The sequence below is a fragment of the Struthio camelus genome, chromosome 8 (genome assembly GCF_040807025.1).
Source record: "Struthio camelus isolate bStrCam1 chromosome 8, bStrCam1.hap1, whole genome shotgun sequence".
Taxonomy (NCBI): Eukaryota; Metazoa; Chordata; class Aves; order Struthioniformes; family Struthionidae; genus Struthio; species Struthio camelus.
In genome coordinates this window covers 6,981,153-7,001,388 of record NC_090949.1, presented here as the reverse complement: position 1 = coordinate 7,001,388, position 20,236 = coordinate 6,981,153, and the positions used below count along the sequence as shown (strand labels likewise).

The window sequence follows — 20,236 nt, the reverse complement described above, 5'->3', positions numbered from 1 at the left end:
TGAAGCTCAGCTGATGGCTCCATCAAGAGCCAATGACCCTTTCTGTATCCAGGTGCTCCTCAGCTTGCAGATTTTTAAGACAGGGGAATCCAAGAAGTTATCTTTCTGGGACCTCAGCTCTCCACCCTTCCTTCCCATGCCCTCCTCTCCCCTGAATGGGAGAGGCTGAAGTATATCCCTCCCAGGAGGGCTCTGCACTAACATCTGCCCTTCCAAGGCTAGGGCTGAATGCAACTCCCCTGGAACATTTGGGTTTAAGATCAGTCCATTTGCTGGGTTTAGACTAGCTTGTTTTCTTTTTTAAACTGCGTACATGCATGTGTGCTGCAGACAACAAAATCACTTGTGAGGGTTCCCGCTTTCCCTTACAAGCTTTCCTCCAACGTCTGTTGGTCTATCTGGTGCTATATTAAAACCTCATCATTCAACGCACTAGCACAGAATCACCACCTGGGAACACGATGTTTTTCTTCCCCTCCAGCAGTCTTATTTGGCAGCAGATTCCTCCTGGCTGCACAGGGATGCGTCCCTCCAGACACACAGCTCCACTAGCGTTCCCCCCAATTCAGAGAGGGGCAGTGGTACCCCTTGGGAGGTGCCTGGACTAAGAGCAACCTCACACTGCCCGATATCACATGCACAACTAAAGGGCACCTGGGATGCAACAGCACCCTTTCCAGGCAGAGGCTGCCATTTGGCCTTTTCTCCTGGAAATAGTAAAACTAGCCAGGGCTTTTCAGCCTGCAGACAAAACACCACAGCTGTCCTGCTGCTCGCAGGACTACGATACTGCACTACAGTGAACACGTGTCACCAGCACCTGGTGAGGGAAAGGATGGAGGAGGCTGCACCAGGCCGAGCAGCATGCATGACCTCCTGCTGTCAGCAAAGGGCCGGACAGTCCTTCCCAACAAGGTTGGCGCACCATGGGCCTCTGATTTGTTACGGTCCACGTGGCTCTTTATTGAGTTGCCATCTGTGCATTCAAACACACTGCCCGCAGGCCTGGGCAAGCTGCTTCAGGGACTGCCGCTTGCCCTGCCAGCTCAGCAGTCTGGACATCTTGCCAAGGTGCATCCGTGCTCATCCACTTCACCCAACATCACAGGCCACATGTCCTCCCGGCAGCAGCCTCACATGCCTGCCTCCTGCCCGCCCCACGTGGCTGCTTGCACAACAAACATGGCACAAATGCAGCCAGGGAAAGGGAAGGGGGATTCAGGAGCATTTTGCAGCAGGCCTGCACAGAGCTCTGCACAGGCAGCTTGAGTGGTTATTCAGTGCTCTACAAATTGTTCTCACTGGCAGGGCCAGGGGCTCTCAGAGTTCCCCAGCTGGAAATTGGAGCTGTTTAAAGCCTGTAAGCACCCACATGCGAACAGCTGGGCTCAGAGGCTGCCCAAAGCCATGATATACCCACCTGCTGGGCAGGTTTGTGAAGTCCTGACACCACACAGCAGCCTGGCTTGGACACCTCCTGGCCACACAGAGCTTTCAGAAACACATGGGCAAGCCCCAGGGCCTGACTGCTGCTCCGGAGGGGCAGCGCTGAGGTCGAGGCAGTTGAAGTGAGGAGCAGCTCTCCAGCAACACCAAGGCTTTCCCAAAAGCAGGGACTACTGCAGGGACAAAGTTTGTAACCCTCTCCAGCTGCACGGCCAGCCCTAAAAGCTGTTTGCGGAGCACCAGGTCTGCCTTGCAGACCTCCAGTACTGCCACCCCCACTGCAAACCTCCTCAGATCATTAACCTGCACCAGTTTCCAGGCAAACACAACAGGTCCAGCTAAAGGCTGAGCTCATCTTGATCCTCATTCTTGCCCAAAACCTATCCCTTAGTGAAACAACTCTAGAGCCCTGACAGAGGAAGGCAGCTGTGTGCCCTGTCCTTCCCCACACCCTCTCACCATGACCTTCCAAGTTCTCAGAGGGTTCCCTCCTCAAGGAAGCCATGGTGGAACAGGCTGGGAGAGGACATGGACACACAACCCTGCCCCTTCCTTCCTCATCAGCACCCCTCAAGTTAGGGCACTGAACACCAAGCCAAACTCCTTCTGGATACAGGTTGTCCCCCTCATTCACAATGTACAAACCCAAGCAGACATCTTGCAAAGCAGCCACCTACCAGGCAGGTCACACACAGCCTTAGGATGTCTCAAGAGTCTCCAGCACCTGACCTTGCACAGAGACCATGTCTCTCTCCTCGTAATATGACGAGGTCACTAGGGACATGAGTCTGCAGCACTTCTAGGATTTGCCCTTTCCGTGACTCCTGAAACATCCTGCATTACCCAAACCTGGTTGGTCACAGCTGCCCAAAGCAGCTATTCAAACCCCAACACTGCTCTCCCCTAGTCTACCCATCCATGCTTGTGGCCAAGTATTTTTCAACAGTCATTTTTATTTTGACTAGAAAGCCTGTCCCCAGAAATTTAACTGTGAAGCTTAACACCAGCAAAAGAACACACAAAAGACTCAACCCAACCAAAAAGAAATTTCCAAGCAGTCAGTAGCTTTGCAGTGTGGGGGAGTAATGCTGCCTAGGACATGCTGTGGATCACATTCAGCCACAGAGGGTTTTCTAGACAGAACATTCAACAGAGCCTCAGCCAAAGTTACCATTCTGGAGAAACTTATTTGAGGTAAGAATAGATCAGAAACATTTTCAGGGTCCTTCTGGCCACCTCAGATCTCTATCCAGAGTGTTAAATCACCTGTACTGTGTCTTCTGGTGTGGGTCCAAGAGCAAGCCATCCACATGGAGGCAGGTATTTCCCTGCTGCCAAGTCCTAGCAGCAGCTCTGCGATCCAAGCGAAGCCAATAGGAGTTTCACCATAGGAATGAGCTGAGGCCAATACAGTTTCTAAAAAATCCCAGTCTACTGACAGCGATACAGACTACAATATACACAGCCTTCTTGAAACAGCTAATGGATCACGTTTATTCTAAGCTTACTACTTCCATATGCCAGGGCAAAAAGTCCAAAACTGGAGCAAAGAATAAATTTCTAAAGCCTCTATAGCAAGAAAAAAAAAACACAGTAGAAAAATCCTCATGCCATCTTCCACAAACTCCCTGCTCTGCAAGTGCCAAAGTCAAAAGGAAAAAAAAAATCCCTTCAATAACAGATTGCTATTGTGTTTCCTTTCAAAAGAACAACACTAATGAGTTTCCTTGCTGCTGCTTTCATACTTAACACTCGGTTCAGCAGCTTGCTATTCAAGAGCTCAGGAGTAAAATCCACACCTTTGCTCTTCAGCCTGGAGAGGGACGCAAGAGCGCGTGGGAACAGGGACATCCCCATGCTGCGTTCAGAGCACGCCAGCAGACAAATCGCCCGAGATACTGACCACGTGTCCCCATAGCAGTAAGGGCTACATGACACCAGGTTGTTACAGCTGCTGTGAGGTCACCTAGAGGGACTTTTTTAGGGATGACTGTAGGGACAAGTGCCCACCCTGATGCTAACAGGACCTTTCCTTTTTCCACCTGGGCTGCTATTGCTGTTCAAGAAGAGTGAGGATAAACTCCCCTTCCTGTTTCCACCTGTCCTGCTACCCTGTTTTTGCTGTGCTTTGCCCCAAGGTAGCGCACATCCCACCTCAGCTGCGTCCCCATTCCCACACCACGCGCCCAGGGGACAAGGGCCATGTGCACCAGATGGGGCGCTCAGAGGTAGCGCAGGGCCCACGCTTCCAGGAGCACAAGGATGTCTTCCCTTTGAATCCATAGCACTTAATCCTCATTAAGAGCAGCGCTTCTCCTGATGACTCTCCTGCAGGCGTCATCGCCTCGGCGCACTTCCCGACATGACTAACACCAGCAGCACATGACTAACGCCCCATCCCATAGCCCATGAGGGGGACTGCCCCCCACAGCACCAGCAGGCAAGAGCAGGTAGCCAAGCAGTCCTGTTTCAGCTGGATCTCGTTCTCATCCCTAGCAGGGTTTCTCAGCCCACCTCCGCATCTCACCCCACATCCAGGCTGGGAGGGAGGTGAGGGGGGTGCCCACCTTCCTCCCAGCTCCTCCAAAGCCACAGTCACAGGTAATCACAGCAAAATCTCAGCTCTCAGTCAATAGAAGGCAGTCTAGGTCACAGTCCCACACACCCAGCTGAGGCAACACAAGCCTGCTTTGCATTAGGCAAGCAGGGGAGTCTAACAAAACCCCCGAAGCAATCCCAGTCCCTAAGGCTTCAGGGAAAACACTCAGGAAGATGCAGATTTGCTGGAAAGAGTCCAGAACACAACAACAAGAATGAGCAGTCTAGAAAACTCCAAGTTTGGAGGAAAAATAGGAAGAAGTGCAATACTTTGGCATCAAGAGGAGGAAACACAGGCGATAACATGACTGTCTTCAACTATGCCAAGGATTGCCAAAAGGCACAGGAGTAAACCGTTCTGCAGCCAAAACTGGACAGGACAAGTCGTCTCTTCCAGACCAACCTCCTATCTTCGATGCCAAAGTTTCAGAAAGCAGAGACAAACCTGAAATGCGAATACAAGTGCCAACATATTTAAGCTATTTTTTCAGAGCATAAATCATGATTTTAAATGTTTCTATATCAAAGTGACATTTGCATCTCCTTGACTGAAAAGGTGACATGCTTAGAAAATTTTCTTTCCTCTTAAAGGAAAGGTCAGTTCTTCCCTAATCACTTGACTCCTGCATCTGAAGCTTTGCACAGAAACACAAATACTGAGAGGTCTGCAAAAAGCCTTTGAGCTGGCAAGGCCCTCCCAAGCAGCATGAGCAGGCAGAGAGGCAATGGGAAGGACAGGGCAGAGATGGGCCATAACGGACTAGAGCTTGCCGCGTTCAAACTTGAATCCACAAAACCAGAGACAAAAAAAGGAGAAAGGGGCTGAAATCCAGGCAAAGACATTCATCTCATGCAACCAGCACACAAGGAGACTTTTTCAAGCCACCCATATCCTTCAGCCCTTTGGAAAGGCATTAAGCACTCCTAGAGACAGCTTTTATATATTGTGCTAGGAACAGAGAATGGAGCAAGGGAGGTTATTTATCTTTTCCTCCCAACAACATACACTAACAGCCACTGGCAGACTAGGTGATTTAATGGCAGCAGTTCAGTATGTGCAGGAAGGCGCCAGCGTTGAGCATGCGGGCAGCCTGAGCAGACTGCATCTCCGCGGGCAGGATGTGTCTGTCCATTGCATCCACCCATCCTGCCTTGGTTAGCCAGGACCTGCGCTGAGGGCAGGGTGGGAAGACTGGCAGCCTCCACCATCTCCCCTCTGTGGCTGACCACACAACTCCCTCCCTTTTCAGGGGCTTCAGCAGTGCTGGGAGACTTTGCACAGGCCACAAAACAACAGGCAGATGCTTGGCATCAGCCTAACCACAACAGTGAAAAGAGCGAAACCACTGTTAGTTCAGCTGGTGTATGGAAAACTCCCCTGCCCTTCTGCTGTGAAACCAGGAAAGGGCACCATGCTGCAGGACACTGATGTGCTCCAAGCATTACCCTCCAAACAAGGAGCCAAGTTTTTCTTTTTGCTCTGTTGTTGTTGTTGGGTTTTTTAAAGCACTTGTAGGCACTCTTGCAAGTCTCAGGCAGCACCAAAGCAGGTTAAGCACCCAGCTCTCCTGCCTGGAGTTCAGCATATCCAAAAGTCACCCTCAATACTCATTTTCTTTACACACTCAAATATCACTACACAGATTTGGCCTCAGCCTGCGTTTCTGAGCCAAGTGTCCTCTCCATCCCAATGTGCCAGTGCTGTTTGGACCACCACAGCAATGCTATTTCATCTAGTCAGAATCAAGCATTTCCCCATGAAATCTCATAAAGCAACATTAATATTGATGTGCCACAAGAGCACAAGATGGGGTGATCACAGTTACCGTGGCAGGGTATTCACGACCTTTAAGGACAAGAATTCAATATCACCTAGAACAGAGGACTGCCAAACCTTAGTACTTACCCTGTAGTTTCAGGAGTCACATTTCACCTATTCACCCAGTCTAGTCTCCTCTAATAAAAAAGCCTCTGAATTACTAAAGGAACTGACGAATAACAGAGCCAGGTAGAAACACTCGCAATCATATCTGTCAGTCTTGATTTTTTTTAAACCATTTAACCCCCCCACCTTTTGACATCACACTTCCTGTTGCACAGGATTCTTCCTAATCACAGCATAAACCTTTTGTTAATAAAATACATATTTGATTTAATAGGGCAGCTTAAAGCTTTCCTCTCATCACCACACCCCAGCTCTCCAGCACTGATACTGTAGGTGAAGTGTTCTTCTGAAGATGACGGAACTGCAGTATTACACACATGCACACGAGCTTTCCCTTCTCCCTCACTTCAAGCACAAAAGAACAAGGAGCAGTTTCCCAGAGCCGTTCCCATCGCAGCAAACGCAGGCAGGAGGAACGCAGCAGTATTGAGAACTGGATCCCCTCCTCACTTCACTGCAGAAGTGACATTGCTCAGCAGCCCTGGAACTTGCCCCTGCACCTCCCACCGCGGGCCGGTCCCCAGAGCACCCCGGCTGCACCGCACACCCCTCAGTTACGGCCGTCTTGTGTAGTGAGGTCTGTGCTTTCAGAAGTGGCTAGGGACACCTGCAAGATGCTTGGGTTAAAGTGACATTCTCCTCTCCCTCTCTTGCACCCCTGGGAGAAGCAACTTGCTTTAGGAGATCTAAAATGCAGAAGCCACCAACCTAAATACCTAATGCCTCTTCTGAAAGCCTGGGCCAAGCAACACACCTTTTGTCAGCAACCAGCCCCACAGAAGCAGCACGTGAGCTCACCCCAGAAGCTGCTCTGCAGCCGCGCTCAGCAGCTCCAGCTTCACACCAGGCAAGTTGGCTGCATCTTCAGCTCACTTCCTGGGGGTTATTTGAACATTGCAGAAGACGGGAGCAGGAGAAGATAGATATCACATATGAGAGATTTCTGAAATTAAAAATGAACAGGATGGCCTTTGGGGAAAAGTCCTAGATAATTAAAGCATTAATTCAGATTGCAGCTTTTGCTCTGAGCAAGCAAGCTCAAGTCACCCAGAAATCCTAACAGTCAACAGTGGCAGCGAGCCTGCGTGAGGCTCTGGGGTCTGAGCTGCAGCCCCCTCCAAGCGCACCCACAGGCAGAGCCCTCTCCACCACCACCCTCCGAGCAGCACAGCACCTCCAGCAGAGCCACTAGCAAACTCGAGCTGGAACAGCCTGGCCTGCAAACCCTTCCCCTGTCGTTCCTAGAAGAGCTGCATTAAAACTAGGACCAGTCAGGGCTGCAGGCAACATGCCCTGAGGTCTCCTCACATTAGCCTCCCTGCAGGTAACACACATTTCCAAAGAAGGTCTGAAGGCAACTGTGCTGCCAGTGAACAAAGGAAAAAGCAGAGGAGGAAAGCAGGGCTTGGGACACCTCTAAACACCCTCGCCTGTACCAGAGAAGCAAGGCTGAGGTCTTCTGCTCCTGTCCTCTATAACCCATAATAGGTTCCCCCAGCCTGAGCATCTAAGGCTAATATTTACCCCACCACCAACAGATGTAATTAACACGATTCCCGACAGGGCTACTGCTTTCCAGGGGCAAGGAGAGCAGGAGGAGTCTAAAAGGCCACCATGGGACAGAGCATGCTGCACTGATCTGGAAGAGACACATGCCAGGAGCCAAGCTTGAGGTTGCCCTCCTCAGAGGGGGACAGCAACAAAAACAAGATCAAGCTCACATAGCAGGAAGAAAACTAACTGCCTGAAATAAAAAGTAGGAAACAGGCAACAGCTTCAAGGTTAAAACCTCCCTCACCCCAGCAACACTAACACCTTTCTGCATGAGCAAAACAGATAAAGTGACTAAAACAAAGTCACGACACTCACAAATAAGTCAAGTGAGACATGCAAATGACTAAGTTTTGGCAATTTGCTGTAAGCAATCAGTGAGAAAGAAATCATGAAGAGCCGGCTCCAGCATCCCTGCTTGCCCAGCTCCACATGCACCAGTAACCAGACAGGCTGACTTTCGGAGGACTCTTGCAGAGAGTCTTTGCAAAGTAGACTTGCAGTTTGCAAGGGCTTCAGAGCACAAACTCATCACAGGGGTAGCGTGCATGCCACAGCCCCAGGTGCCATGGGGCCAACACTGCTCAGCTGTGTCCATAAGGCATCTCCCACTCCACATGCATCAAAGCAACCCTGGGCTGCTTCATCCCCAGCCTCCCTGCAGCTGCAGTCAGGCACCGACCACCTCTGCTTTGATTCCTCCCTGTGTAACATGGGGTCAAGTTTCTACACAAAAGAATAGGGATTGAGGCTAATATTTGCACATTGCCATAATTCACCAGAACAAAATCCTCCAGCAGCATGAGAAAATTTTTCTTCCCAGACCTTTAATAATGTCTGCAATTGCTCACAGGCCCCGGGTATAAGGAAGAGAGCTATACAGAGGGTGAAAAAGTACTACTGCACAAAGAGCAAAGTGTCCTTTTGAAAAGTCAAGAAAAGAAAGCGCCAAGAGGTAAGGGGAAAAAAGTCATATAGCTAGTGGAAACTACTCCAACAGAGCAGACATGCTTCATTTTGATTCTGCTTTTTCATGTCACATCCACCAAGAGAAATACAACCTAGAGATAAAATAAAAAGCATTCAACCCCAAAGCAACCAAGTGTTCAGCTTCCCATCCCAATATGCAATGTAAAACATCAGTGTTTTCAAAACTTCTGCCCTCTCCTCACTCACCTCATTTTTTCTCCTGAATTTTTCCAGCTTTGCTCTACAGAAGCATTTCAACTGCAGTAGAGTAGCTTTCTTCAAGGCCGGGGAGCTCTCTGCCTCTCCAAACTGAGGACACAAGGACACTCCTGCAGGCCGTAACCCAAGCCACCTGAGCAGCTCACCCCCAAGCCCCACAGCCAGCAGGACAGGCATGCACCGCTCACACTCCAGAATAGCCAGTATCAGCTCCTAGCACCTTCCGCTCCCCTTCCCAGCGGCAGGCCATGAGCCACACAGGGGAAGAGGTGCCTGCAGCAAACCATTCACAAGGGTCATGCGACACAGTTGATGCAATGACCCATCTCGGGCCCCTCTCGTGCAACGCGCCGCGTTGGCACACGGCACTCCCGTGGGCCGCTACGCTGCGCCACAAGAAGTGGGTTTTCTTCTTTCCTTGCACAGCATCATCCCAAGACACGAGAAGGCATTGAAGGTGTCCTTTTTATCCCCCATGGCATTGCACTCCTATGGCAAAGTACTCCAGCACACAGCAGCACTTTTGATGTCAGTCTGTCCTCCAGGGCAAGGCTTTGGGGCACTCAGCCCAGCGCAGCAAGGGGAGTTTTCCTGCACTGGCTCTACCAGAGAGCCAGAGACCCTCCCAAAGGCAACCGCTCCAGGAAAGACCAAACTGGAAGGGGAAGCAGCCCAAGGTCCTCAGAGCTCAACACCTAGCTACAATAAGCTGAGAAAGCGAGGATGGGAGGGTTTAAGAGAAGTTGGGCAGTAGCTATATAGTGTGACTGCTGGAAAGAGCAATAGCTTTCTAGCCTAGTCAAAAGCAGGTTAGGGACAGAGGAAGTGCAGAGGCAGGCGGGAAGGCAAATGTGTGCAGAAAAAAAGCTCTCCCACCAGGAGGGGCTCTCAGCAGGCCAGGCCCCATGCTCTGAGCCCCTTCCAGGGACCTCCTTCGCTGTTTGCATCCTGTTGCTGTTTGCAAGCGCAGACCGTGCAGGCAAGGAGAGGGGCCCGGAGGGGACGGGACAGGACTGCCAGCCCAGGCGAGAGCCAGGGATCCAGGTCAGGAGCACTCTCCAGGAGAGCACCAACCACTGGACATAGGAGGCAGTGATACTACCAAATGCTGAGCAAGAAGGACCAGGAGAAAGGAAACCGAAATCCATGTAAAGCCTTTCAAGATGGGAGAGCCACACGAGTGTGCTCTCGCCAGAGGACACTGGCAAAAAAAGCGACTGTCATGTACCAGCACATAGCACGAGCTCACCCCAGGCCCCTCTTCCTCCTCCCAGGAATCTGGCACCCTGGAAAAACCTGCCCAGGATTTGCATTTTTCAAAGCTTGGCTCTAAAAATAAACCCCAGTGCAAGTGACACATTTTGAGCAAGCGGCAGCCCACAGACCCAGACACACTTAGCATCAGCAGAGATTGTTTTGTAAACAGTTTTTTTTTTTTAAAGGTTGCTTAGTAAGCCACTGAACATCAAACAGCAGGAGCATGTGTCTCATGTGACAGAAACGGAGAGGGGAACCGATGAGCAAGAAATTCCTGCAGATGAGAACAGGGTGGGAGAAACTCTACAGGGAGGCCCCATCTGCCCAGCGTGTCCCTCATATCCCCATCAGACTTTCAGCAGGAGTTTCTCATCCCATAACTCTACTCCATTCCCATTGCAACTCCTTTGGGGGAAACAGTCTCACACTGGTGATGGGGCAGAGCAAGCAGGGGTCACTGCACCCGCACAGCCCTGGCACAGCTGGGGAATCCTGCTCCCTTTCCACCCCTGCCCTCAGAGACGGCATGGTTGCCGCACGGAGTGGAGGGGCCACGCTCCTCCTCTCCCAGGCAAAGCGCCAGGCATCTTGGCTCTGCCCCAAAACACAAGGAAGCAGAGCCTTCCTCCCCACTGCCTGTGCTCTGCAGCCCCGAGCGCAAACCTCCCTTGCAGGAGGCATCCTCATCAGGACCCAACTGCAACAGCACCTGCGGATGCCCCTTTGCTGGTGGGGCACCTGTGCCAAGGGGCTGCTCGCATCTCCCTCCATTGCCGCTTTTCTGTGTGGTATGAGCAAATATCCATGAGGCTGCGGAGGAGCACGATCCCCTGGCAGCTCCCGGCATGCACAGCTGTCTCCAGCTGCTGCTTCCACCACCGTTTACACAGGAAGCAGCAGAACAGCAATGGCCAGGCAAAATATCCTGCTGCTGGAAGAGCGCTGGCAGATGTGAACACCATTTCCTGCCTTCTGCCCCACACTGCTAGCTAACCAGGGCACAATCCTTCCCCAGCCTGGGCAACCACGGCTCATCCAGCCCGCCTGCCCCTGCAAGCGCTCCTCCGCGGGGTGGGATGATTGGCAGAGCACAGAGCAGGAGGAAGAGTCACCCAAACTGTTGCTCAGTTAATCACAGTAATTAGCTGCAGTCTTGAGCAGCTCCCATTAGTTACAGCCAGATTTTCTCAGACACAGCCAGCACACATTTCAATTAAATCTAACCAGACAAACTCTGAAGTATCCACACTAGCCCACGACAGGGCTCCTGCAGGACAGGAGCATGTGGGAGAGGTGCTCCTTTCCTTACAGGACCCAGCTTAATTTTAACTGGGTCTTATTCATCAGATCTGCTTGCAAAGCCTCAGCTAACGCATGCTGGCTTTGCAGAGCAGACACTGTACACTTGGAGGGGAGACACTTGCGTTTTTCGCGCCCAGCACAGAGATTGGAGCCATGCCCTAACTGCAAACCGGCGCTGGGGTTTCTCTCTGGAGCCATGCCGGCAAGCTCCCGCCGTTGCACGAGCCCCCGCTCGCAGTGAGACGCGCACCACTTGCCCCCTCACTGGGCAGCCAGCCCAGCTGCTCCGCATTCCCGGGCTCAGCAGGCACTGCGCCTGGCACAGCCCCTGCTTCCCACCAGCACCCGGCTTGGAGGGGAGCAGAGGCAGCCTCCCCACAGCCCTTTTTTTGGGAACAGGCTAACTCTGCCTGCAGAGAAGCACGTTTTCCAGCACCCCTTGCTAACTGTGCCTGCTGGGCTGCAGCAGAGGCAGGGAGCCCTTTGCTCTCCAGGACCGACCTAGGTATTCAGGGAGATCTGCGCAGTGGTTGAGCATGGTGCCTCACGGACAGGTCAAACCACCCGATATGGACCAGCTTCCTAAAAGGACTCACACTGGCCTCAGTCGGAGGGCATGAAGTGCCCATACCCCTCCACCACCTTTGGGCACTGAAGCCCCAGCAGCACCCTGGGCAACGAGGGGTTAAAGCCCACCTTTTACACGCAGCTCAAAGAGGACAGAGGCCAATACAAACATTTTGCTGATCCAGAAGGAAAAAACTACTTAAAAATATTAGCCACAGCTTAATTGGCCTTCTCCAGGGATTCATCTGCCTCATCATTGCCCAGACCTGCCTACACGCCGGTGCTTTAAGGAACCCTTTTTCTGGCTGGTTTTATACTTATTTATAGGCACCAGTCCTCGGAGAATTGCAGGAAGATAAAGCTCAACCCCTTCCACAGGGAGCTCGACACCTTTGAGCTTTCTGCCGCCTCACTAAGTGAGGGGAGAGGGAAGCAGCGCAAGAGAGCGGAAATCAGGCTCCGGCCATCACCCTGGCTGCTCGGCATTTTTAGTGCTTTATGCAAAGACCCTCAGCACGCTTTCAACAGGATCACCCATTCCCTGTTTGTTAAAGAAAGTATTTTAGTACCAAAGAAATACCAAAAAGAGCAACAGAGCAGAGCAATGCTGTGAAGCACAGATATTTACAGACCACACTGGCTAGGCTGGACTCCTTGCCTCTGCTCCCACAAGGGAAACTGATAGTTAAATGTTGGTGCCATCTTGTTCAAACAACTGTTTGGAAAATCCAGTATTCAATTTAAACTGCAAGGGGTGTTTTCTGAGGCAGGCACAGGTAAGCTGGTATGGAAGCTGCTAAGGATAACACTGCTCTGCTCAGAGGAAAACATCCTTCCTTGGTGGTATTCAAAAGCCATCTGGAGGCAATCCTGGGCAACATGGTTGGACTAGATCTCCAGAGGTCCCTTCCAACCTCAACCATTCTGTGAGCATCCCTTCCAAGCCAATAACTGACACATGATCTGAACAGAGAGGAAAGACATTCCCCCTAACCTCAGCCAGGGCAACATCTTGCTTTTTTTTTAGGAGCACTCACACAGCTAAGCCTGGGGGGGCTGGTGCCTCATTTCGCAGGTGACTCACATTGAAGGGGAATCACAGAATAACTCATGTTGGCAGGGTCCTCTGGAGGCCTCTGGTCCAACTCCCCACTCAAAGCAAGGCCAGTGAGCTCAGGACAACACCAGATATCAGAAAAAGAGAAATCGCCAAGCCAGAGACTAGCTTCTGACAAGCCTTTGCCCCTGCTCTCGCATCTCCTGAATGCTGTGCTCATTTCTCAGCCTGACAGAGCTCAGCAGCCTCTCCCCAGGGCACAAGGCCTCATAGCTGTGACTAATGGTATGTTTTGACATCTCTGAAATACTCCAACACTTCATTTCAGCCACAGGGAGCAGGAAGGAAGGAGGGGACATGCTGGTGGGGAGCCGGCACCAGGAAGGAGGGGCAGGAAGAGCTTTTGCAAAAGCAACAGGCACTGAAAAGAAAAGCAGCACAGAGACAACACAGGAGATGGACAAGGGGTGGGTCAGGAGCCGAAAGACACCTGGGAAGCCTGTCTGATCCACTCTTCTCTGCTGTCCTTGGAGCTCTCTAGAGGTGCAAGGCACCCCCTAAAGCAGGGACACAACCCCCAGAAGCCAGTGACACCAGGATGCTCCACTATTCCTCACGAACCTGGGGCCAGTGAGAGGCACCCGCTTGCCCCCATCCCCTGCCCAGCCTGCCAGGGGAAGGCAGTGGCCAGAGCCCAACCTCCTCCAGTCCTGCATCTCTTGAGCCTCTCTCCTGCCAGCCCAGGGAGGCAGTAGAGGGAGGCCCCCAGGGAACTTAATTAACAAGCATCTTTCTTCTGTTGAAGCAGCTACCTCCCGTCCCGGAGGGGGCTGCGTCTCTACACAGCCCGAGCTGCTAGCAGGGAAGCAAAGTGTCCCGGCCACCAACTGAGCTGCTGGCCACAGCCATCTGTCACCCAGCAGCATGAGAGAGGAGAGCAGAGAGCACAGGGTATTTGGCTTTTGTTTTCCTGACAGCTCCCGCTGCTGTTGGCCCCTCGCACTGGCTTTCAGGTGCTCCTGCCGCACCCCAGCAGGCCAAGAGGACAAGCACAGCAGCTGGACAAGGCTCCAGATCTCCATGCTTCGTCCCCAGAGGGATGGATTTTTGCAATGTGACTGAAACACTGGAAGCTCCTGGGAGACCTGAGCCAAAATGCCCCACATCCAGGCAAAAGGCAAGGGAGATGGCTTGTCCCCTGCCCAGCACTCTTCCAGGCTCACCCCCACAGCTTGCAAGGGGAGGCCCCTTAGCACCAAGCAAGAGCAGCCATGCTCCAGGCTGTGCCACCCTTGTGCCCAGCCATCCGAGTGTGGATGCGTGCATCCTTGGTGGCATCCACAGCCTGGTTCAGCCACTGGGCACAGAAAAGTCTGCAGAAACTCCAGCTGCTGTTGCCAAGGTGCCACACAAATTTCCTGGGGTCACTGTGAGCAAGAGCCTGGTAGCACTGATAGTGGTGATGGGGAGGGGGAAGAGGGGTGATTGTTTTCTCTTTTCAACTGTCACTAAAGTCATCAGTGTGGCTGTGAGTGATTCACACCAGTGTATGAAAAGCCTGTGACTCACAGTACTGGATGCAGTGGGTGGGTGCATTGACTCAACCACTCTGGGGAGGGGGCCCAGGGGGCTGCAGACTCACACATCCACAGGAGGATTTGTTCGCAGGGGGTCAAAGCCAACACTAGCCAGGAGACTTCCTTGGGGAACAGCGGTTACCACAAAGCACATCTGCTCCCCTGCAGACAAGCCACACTCACTCAGCCTTCAACCAGGGAGAGGTTTACTTTGTCCTGTGCAACAGGAGAGAAGGAAGCCCAGAGCTACTTAGACGAACACGCATCCCAAACTACTGCAAACAAACTTTATGGGCACTATAGGACCTCTGAGGAATGAAGAAAGTCAACCAGGCTAAGAGGCTCCCAAAGCAGCAAAAAGGGGAACTCAGCTCCCCGGGACAGCCTATTTTTGTGATCTTCTCCTCCACTCCCTGAAGCCAGAGACAGACAGCAAAGGAAACCAAGTCTTCCCACCACACTGGTGCTGAGAGCCCTGCCCCATGGCTTTGCAATGCCCTCCTGCACTGTGCCACCAGGAGAATCACATTGTTGAGACCCTCACGCTAGCAAACAGGAGGGACTTCCCACAGCTAGTTTGGGCAAGGGAAGTCAGGTCTCAAGTGCCTGGCCAGCACCCCAGCTGCTGCTTTGTACCAGCAGCGCTACCCAAACGCATGGAGGAGCAGGAGCAGAAGGGAATCTCTCCAAAAGACTCCCATTTGGATGGTGCTCTGTCTCCAATTGCTCAACCAGTGGCTGCATGCCCAGGGCTCTGGAGCAGCAATACCCTGGCCTTGCCAAAGATGCCATCAGCAGTCATCAGGGCTGCAAACGTGTGTCTCATCTCGCTGGCAATGCCTTCTGCAGCATCATGCCTCCTCTGCCAAACAGCCCCAGCACAGTGGATCCGGACCAGCCTGGAGTGTCACCACATCCCACAGCATCCTGAGCTGAGACCTCCCCATCTGCAGCATGGACAGACCAAGGCTGGCCTCACATCAGCACCTAAAGCAGGATGAGATCACCCACCCAAGAGGATGCAGCACATGGGAGTAGGCAGCATGGACAGGGTGTAAAGGAGCATATGCCTGCCCAGAATCCCTGGGGGAGAATTATTTCTGTCTCCCTCCAGCTACGTAAAAAACAGCAAGCCAAGAGCACCTAAACACACCCTCTCTGCAAGAAGCAGAAGCAGCCAGGAGAGCTACAGGAGCAAGACAAACAGCACCCTGATTTTGGGAACTGCTTATTCACCAACAGCCATCACCACTTCCAAGGTGGCACTGGTGGAAGACCCAAACTCCTGAGCAGCACATGGACCCACAAAAAAAAGTGCAGACCAGGTGCAGGGGAGATAACACAAGCCAGGTAGGAGCCCAAGGCCATCAGGCAAGGAAACCTGGGGGGAAAGCATGCAGACTGCACACTCCCAGCAGAGACCTGGTCTCCTCAGGGAAACCCAGTACATTTGGGAGGCCACAGGGGTAGCAGAGGAGTGGAGCGGGACCAAGCACACAGCCAATCCACCACTGGACAACAGATCTGCTCCAGTTTCTGAGGAAGGGCTCCCTAACAGAAACAAGGGTCTCAAGCATCCAAGGCAAGAGAAGAGATCTGCACCATCAGGGTTAGACACCCTGACCGAGCTCAGCCCACTCCATGGCCCCCCATACCCTCAGGTATGAAGCAGGGCAGCCACCATCCAGCACAGACCCACCCCCAAGCCCCTTTTCTAAAGGCAGCCAGCCAGGGTCCATGGGGGGACTCATCCTCCCCATGGCCCAAGCACAGCCCCCCAGCATCAGCAAAGCAGGAGCCAGGACAGCCGGGGAAGACCGTCACAAGCAAGCTTTAGAAGAGAAGCAAAGGCGCAATAGCTCCAGCCCAGCCACGCTCCTGGTCCCCACACACACCTGCTGCTCCCGCTGGGGTCTCCGGCAAGGCATCCGCTCCTCTCCTCTTCCCACCGCATCCGCACCGCTACACCCCAACCATCCCCCTGAGGAGCCAGCGATCCACCTTAAAATAACTGAATAGCCTCCACACACTCATAGGCTACCTTAATAAAAACTTTGTCAAACCAGAGCTTTTTCCAAAGCACAGCTGAACCCCAACGATGCAGACAAATCCTCTTTAAGAAAATATATATACAGGGAGTCCTTCTTAAAACTTGAGTCCCCCTGCAAAGAGCACAGCCTAATGCCCCAGTGCACGGAGGGAACACGGCAGAGGCGAGCGCGTCCACAGTGCAACCCCGCGCCAGGCAAGGAGACCCTCGGGACCGCGGACAGCGTGGGAAGACACCGCACCTTTCTCTCCACCCTGCCGCCGGCTCCTTTCCCAGTAGGTCTCCAAACCACGGCTTGCCCGAAGCAGCAGCATAGAAAAAACCCAGAGCATCCCTGGCAGCGAAGACAAAACAAAAGCCTTGGGAGAAGGGAGGAGAGGAAATGTCCACGGAGACCAAATTGCTGGAGGAGAGAAAAAGGAAGGAGGCAGCACCAGTTGACAGCAGCGGGAGGGGGGATTGTCTCCTGGAAGTATCATGGAAAAGGAGGGGCTGGAGCGCAAGAGCCAGCCGTTCCCCCAACAGGTAGCAGCGAGCGCCTGGCTGCCTGCGCTAGGTAGGGACGAACAATGCCAAAAAGCAAACCCGGCGTTACCTACTTTTGGAAAGCGAGCGAGAGCGCAGCGCATCCACCATCTCCACCAGCAGCAAGCGAAAGCAAGAGCTTACCTTGAAATAAAGGCATGGCTCCTGCACTTCGAGCTGGGTGAGGTCACGTATTATTCCAGAGACATTATTTGTAATATAAAGAGACAGAGGGGGGGAGAAAAGGAGACGGGGAGGGGGGCGGGGGGGAGACGGGAAGGGGGAGGGAGAGAGACAAGAGAAGGAGCAGAGGAAGGAGTGCAAGAGGAAAGGGGGAGGGGGGAGAAATAAAAAAAGGGAGAAAATAGAGACAGTTAAAATCTGTCTCCTGCCCACACAGTGGAAAAGAAATTTCTGACAATCGGAGAAAGGGAACTCGCACATATACCAGAGGGGGCAGCCGGGGAACAACAAAGAGGGAAGGAGCCGAGCTCCAGGCAGCGGAGGCAGGACCGTCCAGGCACAGCACGCACCGGGGAAGGGGCCGGGCCCGAGCCGAGCTGGCCACCGTTCAACTCCCAGGCTGGAGCTGAACACCCCACGTCCAGGACCTCTTAACAGGTTTAACATGAACCGACCCATTGCCCAGCAGACGCCCCTGTGCTCTCCCACCCATCTTCAGGTGGGACCAGGTAAGCACCAAGCGCCCACCAGGGGTGGGAGCCGGTGGCCACAGACCTGCAGGTCACCCAGCTCTCCCCAGCCTGGGGCTTTTCACATCTGCCTTGCTCTGAGCTCCCAAGGGAGCCGAGACCTCAACACAGCTCCTGGAATTTAACAAAATTAAAAAAATGCAAGTTTTCCAGCCATGCACCATGTTGGTGCAAAGGGGCCCCTGCTCCAACCCACACACCAGGCCGCCGCCAGCAGCCGGCTCCGCTTCGACCCGCGGCTGAAGCGGGAGCAGCAGCGAGGGGAGGCACACGGGGGGACGTGGCCCTCCCAGGGCTGCCGATGGCCGCCGCAGCTCGAGGCCTCCTCTTACACAGCCCAGAGCCCACGGAAAAAAATAAATCGCCGGGGAGGGTTGAAGCGACAGGCCGCAACTCGACATCGCTGCGGGTTCGCGCAGCGACCCTGCGGCCAGGCTGCCGAGCGGGACAGGCCCCACTGCGCGAGGTGGGGGACACGCTCAGTCGCCATGGCAACCACCAGCTGCCACCACAGGCAGGACGCGCTATGGCCCCCGGCCCCGCAGGCCCCTTGGGCAGCGGCACAGCCCAGCTCCCCTGCAGGCCCCCACACCCCAGCGAAGCTCAACAGGCAGAAAAAGCCTGGAGAGGAGCGCTGCGTTTCAACGTCTCCTCCAGCGTCCGGGCTCCCTCGGGCGCTGCAGCCCTCAACCCTTGGAGTCCCTCTACCATGGCCTCTGCCAGGGGCAGGCCGCTTCCCTCCCCATCGGGACATCCAGCTCCAGCGCAGGAGCGGGCACCGGGACGGAGGCAGAGATGCCCTCCGAGAGGGCGCCCCACTGGCTCCAGCGCCCTTCGTCCCAGCCCTGCCCGACCCCATCATGGCAGCCGGCCTGGACACAAAGGCAGCTCCTTCCCACCAGGGACGGGCTCAGGGTCTTTGTTAAGAAACATATATATATATATATGTTGAACGCCGTCAGTTGGGGGCTGGAGATGCTTTGCATTAGGCTGTCTCCATGGTTACCTGGCGGCGGTGGGAGCGGGGGTAATTGAACTCTGGGGGTTCACCGTGCGACACGCGTCTCGCGCTCCCTCTTTCCCTGCGTTTCCACGCACACCAGCCCCGCTTTGCCTTCCCCAGTAAAAGCCGAGGCAGCGCCAACCATCGCTTTTCGCTCCTTCAGCAGGAGGCGGCAAGGCGAGGCTCCCCAAGAGCTCGTTACACATCTAATTCTGCCAGCTGCACGGATGATTAGACACAAATGCAGATTAGCTTCCCCATCCCGAAAGAGAAGACAACCCCGATCCGCGCAGACACGAAACCAAGCTTCTCCTCCCACCACCCCGCGCAGCTACGGCTAGACAGCAGCGCGATACAGCGAGAGACAGTCAAGATCAGCGCTGACATCCGGGCAGCTTTCGTCTCGGGGGAGCGAGCGAGCAGCAGAGGCAGCAGCACCCACCCGCCAGCGCCTCTCTGCACCCGACTGCCACGCTCCCACCAGGCAGGAGCCCGCACGCACCCCAGAGACCTCCTGCGCTCACCTCCCTCGGCCACGCAAACACAGAGAGCAAAGGAAGCGCCGAGCGCCCCGGGCAGCCCCCGAGGTGCTGTCTGGAAAGGTTTTGCCTGTGCAAAACCACAAAGCAACACATCCCAGCTCAACCCAGACAAGCATCTTTAATAAACACATGAGCATCCAACTCCGCTCCACCAAACGCGGCTTCCTGGGAGCGCCCATCGCCCAGGGCCTCAGCCCGCTTCCCCAAATCCCACCCTGCATCATTTTGCAGACACTTCCTGGGCTTGATCTATTTTCAGTGCCCACTTGCTAAGCTTATTCCTGCACAGCAGCGCTCCCCAAGTAACCTAAAGGACCTGGAGCTTTGTAATAGTGCTTTTCTTCCTGGCGAGCACAAAAGCCCAACTAGCTTTCCTCCTCCCCCTGCATGTACAGCCACAAACACTGCAGATGCAGACTAATTGGAGAAAGTTCAGAGGGCAGCAAAGAGCCATGCAGGGCAGCAAAACATGGCCTGCTGGAAAAAGAGTGAAAGAACCAAGTTTTAGTCAGGAAATTAGGAGGCGGAAGACAGACATGATAGCAAGCTTCAATTATGTAAAGTGTTGCTACAAAGGTAGATGAATAAATCGTGCTCAATCCCCACTGGGGACAGTACAAGGAGTAATGGGCTGTAAATTGTAAATTAGACACTGGAAAAAACTCCTAATAGCAAGATGAGTTAAGCATGGGGATAAAACCCAGCAGCTCCCCAGCAGTCTAAGAGCTGGCCAGACAAACCCTGATCAAGAACCATCTGGATAAAGCAGGTCCCATTTGGGACCAGGGAAGGGACTCTATCCTCTTGAAAGGTACCTTCCTGCCCTACTACTTTGCATTCAGGAGCCACTTTGGGCTAGCTCTGCTTTGGTTTCTGCCCAGTGCTACTGGACTTGCAGCTTTATACTGCCCTGAT

General features: G+C 53.6%; 1 protein-coding gene across 12 annotated transcripts in view; it reads right to left on the bottom strand.

The window, feature by feature from the left end:
• CACNA1E (calcium voltage-gated channel subunit alpha1 E) overlaps positions 1 to 17,342 on the bottom strand; it is a 173,762-nt gene extending 156,420 nt beyond the window's left edge. For 3 of the 12 annotated variants that reach the window (XM_068951818.1, XM_068951822.1, XM_068951828.1), the window contains exon 1: positions 16,780 to 17,014. The gene's annotated coding sequence lies outside the window, so the exon portion shown is untranslated. Of the gene's footprint in view, positions 1 to 16,779; positions 17,015 to 17,207 lie in introns of those variants that run through there. The other 9 variants (XM_068951816.1, XM_068951823.1, XM_068951829.1 and 6 more) reach the window with 5 other exon arrangements.
• Between the last annotated feature and the right edge of the window lie 2,894 nt (positions 17,343 to 20,236).